We start from the raw sequence: 16,603 nt of genomic DNA on the forward strand, positions 1-16,603 counted from the left end.
AAATCAATTTCTTCCTAGCAGTTATGCTGTGGACATGTAAAGCATAAAAACGGAAAATAGAGTCAGCATTCACTACAGATCTTTAGAGTACTTACACTGGCTCATTTGACTAGCACGGAAGGAAATAGAGAAATATGAAAGGCATCGCCCAATGCTTTTTGAAAAAAGATGTTTTTTTATACAAATATATACTTCATCCCCCAAATTCTTACATGTTGCTTTTGTGGAATAAAGAATTGAATATATATATATATATATATATATATATGTGTGTGTGTGTGTGTGTGTGTGTGTGTGTGTGTGTGTGTATATTCCATTCAATATATCATAGTAATTAATCACCATAAAGAGATTTAGTTTTCTCATAAAGGTAGCCTATGAATAGCTTTCTTTCTGGAATAAAATAAGATTTTCATCCTCAGCATCTTTGCTTTACTTTCTTTAAAAAAAATAATTAATTTATTGTTTATTTATTTATTTAGTCTGCGTCGGGTCTTAGTTGTGGCACACAGGCTCTTTGTTGCAGCATGCGGACTTCTTAGTTGAGGCATGTGGACTCTTAGTTGTGGCATGCATGCGAGATCTAGTTCCCCCATCAGGGATTGAACCTGGGCCCACTGCACTGGGACGGAGCCTTACCCACTGGACCACCAGGAACGTCTTGTTTTGCTTTACTTTTGAAAATGTTTAACCTTAATTACATGCTAAGTGCAGGTTGATTGATGATTACACAAGTCTTACCAGCAACGGTAAAGACCAATATCAGAGAGTCCAATTGCCTTTTGTTCATTCTGCATTAGACAATTGATCCTTTTATAGTTTATCAGTTCCTAGGATCTTTTCTAAAAATTAATAAATTGACTTTCTCAATGATACATTATGCTTGAATATCCTGAGGGAAAAACTAACATTATTGACCATTTCCACATGGCAAGAATTTCCTCTGTGAGTTACAATTGACAAATTAGTTGTTTTCAGCTTTTCTTTACCTCCTATTATTTCTCTTTTTCAAATTTGAGGGACTTTTGTACATCTTTCTTGGCTCAAAAACTCACAGATGCACTGCCCAACGGTTTTTTACCCCTTTTTATTATGAAATTGTTGCTATTTAAAAGAAAGTTCATAAAAGCATGCAATTATCCCCAAATATATCATACCAATATCCCATGTTTTGCAAGATGAATAAAAATAGTATATCCCAAAACTTGTGAATAGTAAAGACTGTGAAGTCACATCTAAAAAACTTTAGTCAAGCTGATGTCATTGCCACCCATTGAAATTCCATTTGTGCTGTATTCTACCTCCTCAGTTTTAAAATTTGCAGTCGTTACCAATCTATGTAAAATTTCTATACTCTTAGAAAAGTTCACAAATTCATTCATATATTTTAGTAGATATTTAGCCAGGCATTAAAAGTGATATAAAACTAACACAAGATATAATCATTTACCACAGGAATTTGGATTTGTTGAGCAATGTATAAACATACCAGCTTAATTCCTGATGGTGCAAAGCAGCATATGAACCAATGTCTAATGGGGTCAAATGCTCGTGCATTACAAAAGAACAATTAATTTGAGCTGGAATGGTCAAAGATGGCTTTGTGAAATTTCTGGGAGAGTAGAACCCAAGTGGCTATCTAGTTTTTGGATGTATAGAGACCAAGGGGAGTTGATAATTACTTAGAAACATGAGTGTATCTTGTTCAGGAAACAGTGAAGTGTCTGACCTATCTAAAGAAAAGGATCTGCACTGGGAAGTAGTGAAGAGAAAACTGATTACTGGAGCAGGTTGCATTGTGGAGGATCTTCTATGACCTAAGAAGATAAATTTAGAGCAATGTTTATTAATATATGTTCCTAGGATCATTCATTAACAGGGTTCCTTCAAAAGGATCTCCCAGGTGAAATAAATGTGGAAAATACTGGGTTTCTTTACTGTGGGTCTTCTCTAAGACATTAACATGTTAATGGGCATTTTGATTTCCAAAATGAAAATACAGCATTTCCCAAACCTATTTGACCATGGAACCCTTTCTAGAAAAAAAATGCATGGGTCAAGTATTCTATATGTATTGGTACCAATTTCAGTCTACAAACGGATATATGTAAGATATGTACTGTTCTATATTTTTAAATAATTCATTTGGTTTCTAGTTTAATCCTTTGTTCCCAGATTGGCAGAAATTCAGGATCTCTCCATTTTCTCTATGAGTGTGGCCATGTTCTGGAGTCTTCTAGTGCCAAGGAGTTAGGTGGTTATGGAGTGGGGGGATGACACTTAACTGATTCTCTGTGTCATCTATGTATGCTGGGCATCTGCTGAGATGTCCTAATTGCTATCTGGTCCCAGGGAATTGGTCTGTACAACTGTTGCTGAGACATGTCATTCAAATCCAGTGGCTCTCTTTGTTCCTTCCATACCATTCGCAGATTGATGGGAATAACTTCACTGATCTGTTCTGTGTTGAGGTACTAGAAATTTCGTATGAATGTACAATGCCCCATCTTTCTTAGATATGTCATTTAGTTCTGTGAGGGCTTCCTGATTCCTCTTGGTTTCTACTCAGGAAACGTGGCACGTGTTCCATACCCCTAATGGTTTTGGGCTTTTCCCATGAGGTTTCCACCTAGATTTTTACTCTGTGCCATGAATTGTTTTTGTTTCCTAGGAAACTAAATTTTCAAAACTGATAAGCAACAAAGAGCTCTCTTTTCCTCAAATTCTTCTGTAACTTCTGTTCCCTGAGGAAATGATCTGTCTCCTGAGACAGCTTAAGACAGGGAGAAGGGTAAAGGCAAGAAATATCTGAGGAAAAAATCAATTATTATTTCAAAGATATTTTCTACCACACTTCCTGATACCCCTTGGGAAGTGCTGGTCTAAAGAATGGACGGTTAAAAGCTGATGAATAAAATGATGTGTGTGGTAGTAATGCTGTCCTGAGTCATGATTTTCATGTGCGGTAGATTACAGTAATAGCCCTCAGTAAATAATGAATAACTCATTGTCTTTGTAGTCTTTTGTGGAGTACTCTCCTACATTGCCTCTTGAAAATCCTCTCGTGCTATTGGGAGCCCTTCTTCCACCATATGAAGAAGACTGGCCAGCTTGTTGAAGACATGGGGATCAACCCAGAGCCAACAGCAACCAGCAGACACGTAAGTTAGCTCCAGGTGAGCTGCCAGCTGACTGCCGGTGCATAAGTGATCTTAGTGGACACCCAGACTGCCAGATGAGCCTCCACCACAGTGTTAATATGGATCATAAGCAAATAAAATGGTTGTCGAACCCATTTTTATTGTATCTATATAAAAATGTACAATACAATACAAAAAATATAGTATAATATGGTAGAAATAGAAGATAGAAGAGATACACTGTGGGTAGATTTTCTCAAACAGGCATATATGGAATCAAGAAAAAGAAAAAGTCAAATGGGATGAGCTGGGACCTTGGAAGGTCTTATTTTTCATTCAGTGATCTAAAGTGGTTTTCTTGGTTTAAGGTGCCTCATGTTCATTCTTCTGCCAGGAAATTAATTTATTTCTCGATAAGATCTGAGGATTTAATCCAGACTCAACAAAATCACGCAAATGTTGGGTAAAAAGAGTTCTCAAGTGAGATATTATAGGAAATAAAGAAAAAGGAAGGGTCAGGTGTGACTATGGAGATTCTAATCTTCAGTGACTTAGAAAATTGTAGACAGGTAGCTGGGTGGACCCGTGCTAGGTGGGGCCTTGGCATCATCCTGCAGTTGTGCCTTTTTGTAAATCACTATCACTCTCACTGGCTTGGATTCAAGAGGTTGTTTTGTTGTCACCGATGAAATAAAAAACAAAGTTGTCTTAGTATAAGCATATTCTCAGATATTAGGCTCATCTAAATTCCTGATTAAATGGATTTTCCTAAAGATTTCCTCAGAGCAATGAGGTAAATGTCATAAAACCAAGAAATGTTAAAAATATGAAGGGACTCATGATACATGTCCTCAGGTTCTGAATCTAAATGCTGCCTTATAAAATGGACTGCTACCAGTTAGCTTGATTAGATAGGCTCAAACAGTACTCGCTCTAATCTCTTGGGAACTTCTACTAGCCCTATTAATTGCTTTTTTACAAATTTATTTTACATCCATTATCTTATTTAATCTTTACAACAATCCTTAGATTTAGACATTATTTTTATTCACATTTTAGAGATGAAGAAACTGAAACTCAGCTAGAATAACTGGCCGAACTTAATGCAGTTGGTAAATAGAGGCACATGAGGTTATAGTCTGGAAAGGCTGTTTGACATTAAGTCCTTGTTTTCTCAATGATGCTGGTTCTTTTCAACCTATTTCAAAGGCACTGGGAACCTGTGGTGCCTCAGGGACCACTGACCAGAAAAAGGAGAGAGAGGGGAATAAACCAGGCAGTGCTCTGGGCCCCTCACTCTAGTTTCAGCCAGAGCACATGTGATATATATGAATCCCATTTAAAGTTTTGTTTGAAAAAATTCTCAAATGCTGTAATATACCGTGATGTCTTCTAATGCTGTACTAGCAACTTCTTGAAGTCAGACCTGTCTTATCCTTTCCTTGGTTTCACAACAGTGTGAAACCTCCCCTGACCTGGAGCAGATGGAAATCATTGCCCTTGGGATGTGCTTTGGGCTCCAGGACAGCACAGTCTAAGGACCTCCCATGACCCCCTGGTAGCCTTGCTGTCTTTGTCATCAAAGCCAATTAAGTATTCACAGTACCTGCAGCTTCTCACTGTTATCAGTGATATCACTGTTATTACAAATCATTGAGCTATCTTCAAAGAGGGAAGTGATATCTTCTCCAAATATCTTGAGGCAGTTTTCAGTGAGAAACTGTACAAAAGAAATCTGTAACACAAAAGGGCAAAAAACAGGGTGTTATTTTATGGCATAGTTATAAATCACATTTCATATGTGAATCTTGGCTCTAACAAAAATGCAGAATAATTCTGAGAAAAATTCAGACTTGATTAAAATAAATAAATAATACACACACACACACACACACACACACACACACACACACACACTAGTTTTCTCTACGAAATAACTGATACTTTCAAGAGTACTTTGGGCACAGATTTTAAAATTCTTTTAATCAGTGGGCTAAAATTATAATTTGTGGCCTAATTTAAGTAGCTAACATTTTTGTAATGATGGTTACATCTTTAAAACTAGGATAATTTTCAAGTAACCCACATAGGATATTTGGGGCAAAGATGTATATTCTCTTATTAAATTTTATTTATTTTTATTTAAGAACTTTTCCAGTTTTATTGAGATATAATTTATTATAACATCTTATTAAAATTTATAAAGTATCCAATACACAAAAACTTGTGAAATTCACTTAACAAATATCTGAAATGTGGGAAGCAGAGATTTCTGTGGAAGGAAGCAGCTGGAGAGAAAACATGTGATGTGTTTTTCTGACTGCGTCGCCTTGCCTCATGCTTGCTCTGGGTAAGCTTGGGGAAGAGCTGTGTTCTTATTAGGCATGTTGTGGCTCTATTAGGATGTTCTGAAATCTTTTACTAGTTTCTTCATCCTGCAGTGGAGGCAAAATAGTAGCCAAGTAATTTTCTGAATGAGCCACAACTGGCAGAGCGAGGCCAGTATGTGTGGAGCCATGGGTGCTCATATTGCCCAAGCCACCTAGGATGTGCCAGCAGTGACCAGAGCAGCTAGGTGTTGTCATCACTGTGCAGTGATGAAACCGTGGCTTGGAAACCTTGCCCAAGTTTACACATCCCTTAGTGATTAGGCTGAGAGTTGAACCTTGGCTCTCAGACTCCAAAGCCCCAGGTTCTTTTCTATCATATCATCCTACTCTCATCTCTCTATTCTTTAGTCTCCTGGATGAGAAAGGAGAAGTGACTCAGCTGCTCTTAATTTCCAGCTTAACAACCCACCTTCCCATACCCCACCAGAGTAGGACTCTGCCACTCCAGGGGAATGCAATTAAAACGCGCACTTTAAAAAACTGGTCCATCAGAGTTAATACCGCAAACTTCAGGTTCAATGTGGGGACTCTGCCCCACAAGGCATAAAAATGAGAGATCTCATTACCTTTTTTGTGAAGTTGTTTTCTAATTCTGAGCTGCCAGAATTAGATGGGCAAAGATTGCTTGGGGCTGTACACACTGATAAAGTGTAAACTGTCATCTGATTGGATGAGGAATGTTGTGTAACACTCCAAAAAGGTATCACAAGAGAACTACATTGCTTTTAGCAGCTGGTCTAAAAGACTAAAGACAGAAAAATGTACTTCTAAACCAAGCAAGTCATTTTGCTTAGGAAGTGGAAAGACAAAGAGAACGGAGTACTTCTTTGTATACCATGTACACAGTCCACTCTCAGAGTTCCAGGAATGAATGCATACAAAAATGTTTCATTGAACTTAATTCCTGAACCAGGTAAGAACTTCTCTGGTTAGTTATGTGTTTGACAAAGTTAAGATCATACCACTGGCAGAGTGATCCTTTAGCATCTCTTTTTAGACCAATGGATTTCATCTCCAGCAGTTTCATGTATTTAGAAGGTGTAAAATGGTCAAGGATTCCATATTAATAAGATGAGGAGAAAAACACGAATTCAATATCAGCAGTAAGGCATGCATCTATTTTTAAACTGGCTTCCTGGGTATGATCAAGTGAAACCCTCTGACATTGGTCATTATTTTAGTGGACAAAGCTGTAAATTATAAGCTAATATTTTCCTAAGAGTATTGCATCATTACCTCTGGGTTGCAGTTATTTTCTCCTCCTCATTCCCTTGATCAATAACACCAAGCCATTATCATAGAGACTGGCTGAAAATACACTCCTGTGGATATTTCGAAGAAAATCCTTACACAGATAAAAAATATATATTATTTTTATGATAAATATGTTGGAGAAATTACAGAGAAAACATTTAGTTGGAAAATTCAGTTCAGTCCCCACTTCCTTCTCAACTACACAAACTGTGATCCACACAGAGCTTGGCTCTGGTTATCCACTGACTTGCACATCCAGAAGCATTGCTTGGATTTTCTCTAACTAAAATTAGAAGCGTAAAATTAGAAGCATAAAAGTAGACTCTGGGCTGTAGTGAGAATGACGCTAAAGCCCCTTCTGTCACCTGGAACCTACTCATGTTAGCACACTAGTACAAACTGACAAGGTCTGGTGACTCATCCTAAATCCTAAATCCTATTAGTTTCTTGAAAAGAAATGGACATACCCATTTTGCTTGTACTTTAGACACAATGTTTGCTCTTAATTCAAGCAAAAAAAGTTCTGAAACAAAAAAATAACCAAAAAACACACCTCCAACATGCTCTTGCACACATATTAAGAGAGAACTGGGCTTTCTGACTTGAGGTATGTATGTATGCTCCTTGGGAAAAAAACTACTCTAATGATAGCTTCAGTCTTCCTTTTTTTAACTATATAAAAGTTCAGTTCTGCAGACTTTTAAGCAGTAGGTGTTAGAAATATATCAAAATCCCCAGTGGGTAACTACATGTTACCCCTTACAACTCCTTGAATGGAACACATCCTCCCAAAAAAGGAAATTGAAAATTTGGATATATTGCAACTTCTGAGTATCAGGGCTAGAGATATGCAAATGCAAGCTTCCTAAGTGGAGGCCTGGAAAATTCATAACTTTAGAGGGCTGATGAACAAGTCTTAATATCATAGAATTGGGCCTATTAAAATTTATGAAGTCATAATCTTCTGTGTAAGACTGAGGGGAAATTAGTGCATTGCCTTGCTAGTTTCAAAAGCACACCTTGCTTCCACTGGTCTTAATATGTAGCCTGACTTCTCTTAATAGTAGCTTGCTCAGGAGATGCTTCTAGGCAACTGTCATGATTATAATCCAGTAAGTGTTACTTTTATTGAGCTGCTGTTTGTGCCAGGCACTCTTTTGAGTCCTGGGAACAGAGCAGTGGAGACAATGGACAAAGTCTCTGTCCTCTCGTACCTTTACTGTGTTATTGGTATACAATACCCACTCACGATCATTAGGTTTTTCACTGTTCCCTAAGGAGTGGCCCCAATATACGTGGAGAGAGGAAGCACTCCAGCTTTGGCTGGTTCTGGGAGTCTGGGAGGGTGCAGCAGGGCCTTTGCCTCATGTGTACCAAACTACCTGCATTTGGAGTGTGTGTCTCCTCTCTTTCCTGGACCCTGTTCTGTAGAGTCCATTGGTGAGGCTGAGTGTGGTTAAGCCAGAACATGACATGTGCAGAATATGCCAGGGGTATCTGCTGTTGGACCTCTGTTTATAGATAGTTTAATGGCAAACTCAATGTGGTACTGATGATGTATTCATTTCTGATTTAGACCAACTCTCTGGTTAGTTTGACACATGGTATTGTCAAAGCCAAGGTTGCAAAGTTTGATTCCCCACCAACATCAGTCAACTTTAGGAAGAGAAAACGTTGTGAATGTCTAAGAACTGTAGCCGTGAGTAGCTACCCTCTTGCTAGTCTGTGCTTATAACATGGAAATAGGCAAGAGCCTACTAACTTTTGCTAGAAAATCACGTCAGTTCCATGTGTGCACCCTACGGAGGGCAATACTCATCTTGCTATTTGCATACCTAGTGTGCGTTATTATGGTGCTAGTGTAGTAGGGGTCAACTCTAAGTCATTTCTGAACTGTTGCTATTTATCATATAGTCGAATTACAATCAAACATTAATAGGGGACAAGGAAAGACCAGATGTTACTGAGTTTCTAAGATAATTTTAATAACCTGTTTACAGTCATTACTACATTAACATATTTTTGTTCAGAGCTGCTAACAAGTACTAACATGGATTGATTAAATTTTTCTGTTCTGTTATTCCCCTGGTAGAAATGTAACTAGACACTTGTGATTTAGCTGTATCATTTCAGACTCAATCTATTTTTGTATAAATCTATTGAATTTTCAGAATTCCAAACTGATTTTGACTGCTGCACCCACTTTAGAAGTCAGATTTATAAGAAGAGGCATGTGGTAGGAGCTGGTTACCATGTAACTATAACCACGGGTGGTGGGTTAAACTACAAATATCAACAAAGGATGCCAAAGGTGGTAAAAGGAGGAAAAAGGAGGAACAAAGGGTGGAGTCATCCCTACACTAATTTTAAAGTAAAAGGCATTAAGAGACAGGGGAAGGAAGGATGATGAAGGGATCAGGTGTCCTCACTGAGCATTTTTTGATTCATTGTAAGGCAGATGTTTACTTACTGTGGTAAACTTGTGTCACTATTTCCAAAAGCTTAATATGAATTTTTTTAATATGAACTTTGCCTTCATTAGGAAGGTGGCGAGGAAGTCATCAAAAGCAGGAAGCTTGTTTTGGTAAACACTCTGTATGTGTGTGTGTTTTGAAATTTATTATTTTTATTCTTTTGCATGGAGTGTTCAGGAATGAAGATGGGGAGGGTGTTGTGTGATGAAAAAGGAAAGTATATCTAACATTGTGGGGCTTTTAACACCCAAAGTAGCTTCCTTCAATTTTGACTTTGTCAAGTGTTTTTATATTATGCCTATTACGGTTCTTGGGCAGTCATGATGAAGGACCAGTCATATAGCTTCAGAGTTACTCTGTGTGTGGATAATGCTAGAACGTTCCCTACCTTTAAGATGGATGCTACCATAAGAACGGATTCATCATCCAAGTTCACTTTGTCCCCAGAGTTTAGTTTCTCCTTTAGGGCTCTGCATGATTTTATACTGGCTGATTTTCTGAAGATGCCTTCTGTGAGAGGCCCTTTTTGATTGATAAAGGAAAGCATATGCTATAGGGAAGAAAACTATGTGGCATTTCCTATCTGCAAGCCCGGAGCACAAGCTTGCCCCCTTTTTGACAGAGCTGGGGTGTATGAGGGTACAGTGCTAGAGCTGGAAGGACTGAAGTCCATTTGAAATTTTTTTTCAGTGTTTCCAAATATATTTTCTACCCAACAATCCATTTTACATTCATACACTGAAACATTTTAAACACTTGTTTAATCAGATTTTCCTTTTTAGTAAATTTACACTGTTAAATCAAACTTCTCTGCTTTGAGGCCTTTGTAGAATCACCCTCTCCTCCTTCACTGTTCCTTTCTCATTATTCCCTATTATAGATGCTCTTTACTAAGTGTAGAAATCTTTTTGCCATACTAAGTTCCCATTTGTTTATTCTCCTTTCAGTGACTGTATACCCCATTTCTACTTCCTGTATTTCCTCCCCTCTTTTAAGACAGGCTCAAAACCCCTCTCCTCCTTCTCTGATCATATTCCCTTCTCATCTGTCTTTCATTTCCTTTTGTTTTGTCTTCATGCCCTCTGCTTACAGAGTAGAGAGGTAACAGATATTGGAGTCAGGTAATCCAAGGAATCTGGAATCTGTTACGCCGCTCATCTGCTGTATGACATCGGGCACAGCACATACTTTACTGAGGCTTTTTTGTTTTTCATTTATGAAGTGGGGAAGATGATAATCATAGTTACCCCCTAAATTTGCTCTGAAAAGTGCAAGGACTGGGGTAGTAGCTAGCATGTAACTATCAAAAGTGTGATAAATTTCTTCACATATAGCATAAGATTCCCTGCATGTGGTATAGTGCTTGGAGAGCGCTGACAATTCAGTATGCTAATTTGATATAACACAGGTCAAACTCTGACTTTCTTCTGATGCAGTCTGTCAGGATTAAATGACTCATACTTGCCAGGGGATGAGTCTTTATGCTTAAGCACTGAATTACAAATGAAATCTATGTGAGATATTTTGAGTCATAAGATTGAGTAAACTCAGCTGAAGGAGACTTGAGACTGAGTGTGGAGTTCAAGAAAGGAGATGAGAGAATATGAGGATGAGGTGGACTCTCAGATTCATACCCACAGAGCCCATTTTCACTGATCTGAGCAGGTGCAGGTGGGTCTTTGCTGAAACCAGTGGAATGGACAAGAGTATCTTTTCCTGTTGTATTTGCCTCATGACTCTGCAGTACCTAAATCAGATCTTATTCTTCGAAGTAATACTAACAAAACTCAGTCAAAGCCAGGGGCTGTCTAATGACTTCTCCGCTTGAGGATAGAGTTGGATGAGAGCACTTGCGCTCTCAGAGCTCCCCTCCTCAGGAGGGCTACAGAAGACCCAGATGAGACCTAGCAGAACTGGGGCGGGCGGGTGGTCATTATCTCACACGTCCTCGAGAGAAGCTCCGAAGAGATGATTTGGCTTTGTGGGTGGTGGAGCTGGGCACTGGTTGTCCTCACGAGTGCTGGAGCTCCGCCAAAAGGCCCAGTTGTTTTTGTTTTTTTTTTTTCCCGGTACGCGGGCCTCTCACTGTCGTGGCCTCTCCTGTTGCGGAGCAACAGGCTCTGGACGCGCAGGCTCAGCGGCCATGGCTCACGGGCCCAGCCGCTCCGTGCATGTGGGATCTTCCCGGACCGGGGCACGAACCTGCGTCCCCTGCATCGGCAGGTGGACTCTCAACCACTGCGCCACCAGGGAAGCCCAAGGCCCAGTTTTTGACTGAACTCCTCTTAACTGTCTTCTGGCCTGAATCTAAGGAAGAAGAAAGATTATTACTAATAGTAGTTTAGTTCATTTAACCTGACTTCCACCACTTAATTTTTACAGCATGTTCATTGCAGTGGCTGGAAGAGAGAGAAACTGAGTCATTTCTTGTATAATTTCCCACATTCTGAAATTGGCTAATTGCATCCTGTGGTGTTAATGTATTCTTCTTCACCATATCCTGCAAACCAGTAGTTAAACCTAGAGGCTTGATTAGACTCAGGGCTGATTCTCCAAGGGACAGTATTCCCCAGACAGTGCTATCTACTGCCTCTGCACTGTGTCATGAGTCACTTAACCTGTATTATACAAGTTTCCTGATGTTAAGTATTATCAGTGGATTCAGGTGTCAAATCTCATTTTAAAAGCCAAAAAGGGGCTTCCCTGGTGGCGCAGTGGTTGAGAGTCCGCCTACCGATGCAGGGGACACGGGTTCGTGCCCCGGTCCGGGAGGATCCCACATGCCGCGGAGCGGCTGGGCCCGTGAGCCATGGCCGCTGAGCCTGCGCGTCCGGAGCCTGTGCTCCACAGCAGGAGAGGCCACAGCAGTGAGAGGCCCGCGTACAGAAGAAAAAAAAAAAAAAAAAAGTTAAAAAGCCAAAAAGATTTGGTATTCAAATCAAGCAGAGTTTGGTAATCATTTACTTTTGTAGTAGGCTTCTTCCCACTCTTAGATTTCCTGTTTGGCTTTCTGAGTACCCGACCGTGGTCAACTTTTCTCCCATCAAAAGGATCTGCCCTTCATGACACATCCTGCCTGACCCCACTTTTCAGCCATCCTCTGGACCTCTCCTCTGGTAGGCCACAACCCTCAGGCAGCTCCATAGATGACTTTCTGCAGTCAGGGTCCTTGGGAAGTAGTCATTAAATGCTGGCTATATGGTAAGATGCCACGTGGCCATCTTCCTGTAACACCCTACCCAGCTACCCAGAGATGATTTTTAACTACCCAACAGCCCCTGTCAAAGGATTGCTGACAAACGGCTTTTCAGAAAAAAGTGATCAGCAATGAAAAGCTAAGTTCAAGGTTTCTACTGCCTAGCTATGAATCTTTTCCTGATATTTGCTTAAGTAACCTGTTTAACATTTGCTTAAAAAACCTACTTAAATAACCAACTAAAAAAAGTCAACAGAGGAGCCAAGTTGTAGAAAAATAAACAGATGAGCAACATTTTACCAAATACCCTTAAACGCCCATCCACTTGTCTTTTCTGAGACATAGTGAGTGCGTCACCGTGTCCACTCATGTGGGCGAAACACTTGTGCTGGATGAGAGAACCAGCAGGCTCCTGTTCTGCCACTTAGTTGGCTAGGTTACTTAAAACTCTTTGAGCTTTGATTTCTCAAATTTAACAAAAATGATGCTACCTACACCTCATTGGACTACATAGTGTAATGTACTATTCAACACAGACATGGCCCATAGCAGCCTTGATGAAGGTAATTTCCCCCCTCAGAGGGCCTACGGCAGCCTAGACATCGGTCTCCTCCCCCCAAAGCAGACCCCACTCCCATTCTCCGTTTGATTTTGCAGCCTCCAGAAGATATGCAGTCATGAAGGAATGCCACCACTCTACCTTAGGCTCTTCCTGCCCTGACATGCATACCTCCATCATTTTAAAAGGAGAGAATGAGGAAAGCAAATACATTCTTAAATCCAGGAGGAGATTCTTCTACATTAACATGTACAAATGTTTAAGATACATGTTTATATAGGTTGAGTTGTTTTGTGCAACCTGGTTTCCCTACTCTTAAGCTGATTGTATTATTTCTAAAACGATATTCCAAATGTATTCATTCATTGTTCAGCTTTAATAAGAATGCTCTTAAAAAGAGTGCTTTTTCCCTTGCTACAAAGCTATATATCCATCTACTCCATGAGCATAGACAGAAAGCAAAATAGACATTGAGTCCTGTACTTTCTCAAAGATAGTTTCAGGCTTAGTTGGACCTTTCATAACGTACATTGTTTGATATTAGAGTTCATGTTGCCTCTTTGACCATTAAAAGTATATGCTATAGCCATGAAAAAATATGGGGACTATTAAACAAGCTAACGTTGTAACCTCATCTTTCTTAAACAGTCCTGATAAGATTTAGGTTAGTGTTTCCTCATGCTCAAATTAGGGTTTGAATATGAAAAAATAAAATTTTTGAAACTTTGTGCTTATAGAATAATAATCATAACAATAAAAATACTTTAAGTAGAAATTCTATGCTGGCCCCAATACTTCCCAAATGAATAACACATTTTATTCAGAGAAAGAAATAGTGATGGGACAATATTGGAATGGTAGGGGAAAAAAAATTGCAAGAGGGAAGATTTTAAAAAACCCCAGCCGAAAATACTCAGTCCAGTTCCAGTCGCCACCTGGGTCTGAAGCATACGTGGAAAGTGAGGTTGCTCTGGGGGTAGAACTGAGAGTTCAGTTCTAACCAGAACCCCCAAGGCCATTTCAGCCTAAGCCCAGAACAGATTCCAGGTCTTATCTAAGCCATACAGTCATCTAACCACCTCCTGTGAGGGCATGAGGTGCTAGGCAAAACCCTAGGATGGGGAAGATGTGTTCCGAGGCCATAAGAAGCTCATGTTCTAATAAGACACACAGATGTGTACAGACATAGTTATATGTGGGGAGTGCTCTGGGGATACAGAGAAGGGAGATGTCTACCTAGAGAAATTAAAAAAAAAAACAAAAAACAACTTTCCTAGAAGTGAGTTGGGTCTTGATTTCAGACCTTTGGGGTTTCTCTGAGCTTGATTCTGGGTGGGTGTTGGTGCCTGCCTATACCGCCCCCCCGCACCCCTACATGGAGAATAGGCTGTATGTCATGAGTTTGCTTTCAGCAGTAGAGACAAAAGCCAAGAGAAGACACTTGCAGGAAGGGAAGGGGCTTACCTTTCCCCACTGATTCCTGGCTTGGATCCTGGCTGAGTGCTTGGGTTTCACCGGGCTTGAATCTCTTGGGACTCCTGCTTCAGGAGGCAGGCCTCCTGAAGGGCGGAAGGAGAGGTGGAGTCGTCCAGTCCGCGCTGCAGGAGCACAGTAGCTGGAAGTGGCTCATCTTAATTCCATAGGGATGTTCATGCCCTGTGTGGAGAAAAATCTAAATGTAGATTCTGCGGATGGTGATGGGCGCGATCAAACCTACCTTACCGTGAGTAAGTGCACCACACTGGTGTGGCTGCCGTTCTTCTGGGCCTTCTGGGTAGAGAAGGCTGTGCCTCCTGAGTGAGCATGATGTGCACTGTCATGGGGGACACCCTACAGAAAGCAGGTGCCCAAGCAAAAGAGTAGAGAAAAATGTTTTTAGACACATTGCTTGGCTTGGATTGTATATATCCATCAGTGCATTGCACAATGTTGACTTTCATTATGTTTCCATCTGAGAATATTGAAGGCCTTCTAGTTTCTGCCTTGACACTCACTAGGTTGTACATCTTAGGCAAAGTACTTGCCTTACAGTCCTCCTTTGAAATGCTTACCCTCACATAGACTCATAAGGATAAAAGTAAGTATATTAATAAACGCTGGTGCTTAATATTTTAAAAATAATTGGACTATATATGTTAAAAATTGCTATGATCACTGTTCTCTCACACGTCAGTTTAACCAACAGATTTTTCATCTCCTTTTGTCAGTTCAATAGCCATAGCTATTCCAGAGCAGTGGGGTTGTTTGCCTTTATGTTTGCCTCCCACTGCTGCCTTCCCTCTGAGGGGGGTCCTGCGAGGCAGTGATCAGAGGCAAGGCTGCATGGTGGTGGAAACCCAGAAGCGAAGCGCAAAACAGTGTTTACGGAGTGGAAAACCACACTAGAAATCATGGGGAGTTAGCTGCCAAGTGATTTGTTTTACTCTTTCAGGCTTTAAATTGCTTCCTCACCATAGAACTCTCAAAGACCCTGTGCTGTGACATGGATTTCATTTTTTAAGAATAAAATGAAAGTTCCTTTTCTTTCATTTCTGATTTATTATTATTATTATTTATTTATTTTTGGCTGCGTTGTGTCTTCATTGCTGTGGCGAGCAGGGGCTACTCTTCGTTGCGGTGCGTGGGCTTCTCATTGTGGTGGCTTCTCTTGTTGCAGACCACTGGCTCTAGGCACATGGTCTTCAGTAGTTGTGGCTCGTAGGCTCTAGAGCGCAAGCTCAGTAGTTGTGGCGCACGGGCTTAGTTGCTCCGTGGCATGTGGGATCTTCCCAGACCAGGGCTCGAACTCATGTCCCCTGCATTAGCAGGCAGATTCTTAACCACTGTACCACCAGGGAAGTCCCCTGATTTATTATTGAATGTAACTTGGGGAGCTCTTGCTTTTGCTTTTCATCTGGCATAAATGCAATGTCAGTGCTTTGTTCAGAACAAGAATCACAGCGACTTACATCCTTTAAAGCAAAAGAAACTTCCATGACAGCAATAAAATACAACTAAATCACCAGGATAACCAGGAGCTAATCCATAATTGTGAATTGAGAGCATGTTAAATGCATTCAGAATGACTGCTAAGGTATCATCATGAATGACAGCCTCTTAGAAGTCCTTAGAGCCAGCCATGGTGAGTGAAGCTGTTTGAAGCCTAAAAGTTGTCATCTATGTGGTTTTGTTTAAACTAATGCATTTTATTAAAATAAATATATTTATTCAATTTTTTTCACTTTATTGCTGACTGACTCTTACAAAGATGTCAACATTAAAAAAGAAAAACACATGAAATGGGTGAGGGGATTTTGTCCTCAGCTATGTACTTGGTGACTCAGTGTATTCTAAGACTGGGACTATACATATCGTAGAAAAAACTCAGTTGATTGGATTTTCCAGATCACTTGAAAATGTTCTTCAGATCACTTGAAAGAGTAATAGCCTCACAGGATTATTGCACGATTAAAAAAGAAAAAAAGATATTGCATGTAAGAGGGAATGCTCTAAGATTTCTAGCAGAAATCATTGTCACCTTTACTATATTGCAAGTTCTGCTACAGATTTTGTCCTTTCTCTTGTGTTTTTTTTTTTTTTGCGGTACGCGG

At 40.0% G+C, this 16,603-nt stretch overlaps 1 pseudogene; it reads right to left on the bottom strand.

Moving 5' to 3' along the window:
- Positions 1–3,691: 3,691 nt before the first annotated feature.
- LOC114902460 lies at positions 3,692–12,824 on the bottom strand (annotated as a pseudogene).
- Positions 12,825–16,603: the final 3,779 nt, after the last annotated feature.

This window comes from Monodon monoceros, unplaced genomic scaffold (assembly GCF_005190385.1).
Source record: "Monodon monoceros isolate NGI ecotype Baffin Bay Population unplaced genomic scaffold, NGI_Narwhal_1 Super_Scaffold_20, whole genome shotgun sequence".
Taxonomy (NCBI): Eukaryota; Metazoa; Chordata; class Mammalia; order Artiodactyla; family Monodontidae; genus Monodon; species Monodon monoceros.